The following is a 1,289-nucleotide window of genomic DNA, read 5'->3' on the forward strand; positions in this document are numbered from 1 at the left end:
TATATATATATATATATATATATATGTAATGATGGTGCATGGCGTAGTGGTTAAGATGCTGTGCTCACAATTGCAAGACTGTAGTTTCAAATCATGGACCATCTGCATTGTGTTGTTGAGCAAAGCATCTCATTTCGCATTGCTCCAGTTCTCTCAGCTGTGAATGAGTAACCCTGTGATGGACTGGTACCTCATTCATGGGGTGGGAAGTGTTAGGATCTTGGTCACCTAAATGTCATGGAGAATGGGTAACCAGTCTTATGAGTCTTGGGATTTAAGACAGTTACATGACATATATATTTATGGTTGTCAAGCAGTGGGGGTACAGATACAAGCACAAAAATACACACATATAATTGGTGGGCTTCTTTCAGTTTTCATCTATCAAATCCACTTTCAAGTCTTCTACAGTAGAAGATACTTGCATACTGAACCCAGAACAATGTGAGTGAGAAGCAGGCTCCATACCTAACAGCTCAGCCTGCACCTAAGTTTGCTTCCCAACTGCATGGTTCTGGGTTCAGTTCCACTGTATGGCACCTTGGGCAAATGTCTTCTACGAGAGCCTCAGGCTGGCCAAAGCCTTGTGAGTGGTTTTGGTAGATGGAAACTGAAAGAAGCCTGTCATTTATATATATATATATATATATATATATATATATATGTATTTATGTATATATATTTATGTGTGTGTGTGTGTGTTTGTCTCCCCACCATCACTTGACAACTGATGTTGGTGTTTTTACATTCCTGTAACTTAGTTGTTTGGCAAAATAGACCGATAGAATAAGCACTAAGCTTACAAAGAATAAATCCTGGGGTTGATTTGTTCGACTAAAACCCTTTAAGGCAGTGCTCCAGCATGGCTGAAGTCAAATGATGGAAACATGTAAAAGAATATATAATCTCTATTAGTCAAGAAGGTTCTTTGTAGTTTGTATTGCAAAGCGTCAATTGAGTAAAAAGCAGAAACAAAATGAAGTTCATTAGCTGCAATCAAAAGGATAGATATTTCACAGAAAGCTCATTACAGAAAGTCTGAAATTTTTTTTTTTTTTTTGTCTGCTATGGTGCTTTTACTTCCATGCTGCAATTTAGGTTTCTTAACTGATATATTTCTATCTGGTCTAATATTACTAAAGACCGCTTTAATCATAAATCTCTTAATTATTTACTATGTAACATATACAATAAATTAGAAATTTGTGAAACATATTCTTAGAATCAACCAATTGTTATCTTAAATTATCATGGCTTTTTCAAGTGGAAACATGAATTTATATTGTCTG

This window comes from Octopus bimaculoides, chromosome 4, assembly GCF_001194135.2.
Source record: "Octopus bimaculoides isolate UCB-OBI-ISO-001 chromosome 4, ASM119413v2, whole genome shotgun sequence".
NCBI classification, from domain to species: domain Eukaryota; kingdom Metazoa; phylum Mollusca; class Cephalopoda; order Octopoda; family Octopodidae; genus Octopus; species Octopus bimaculoides.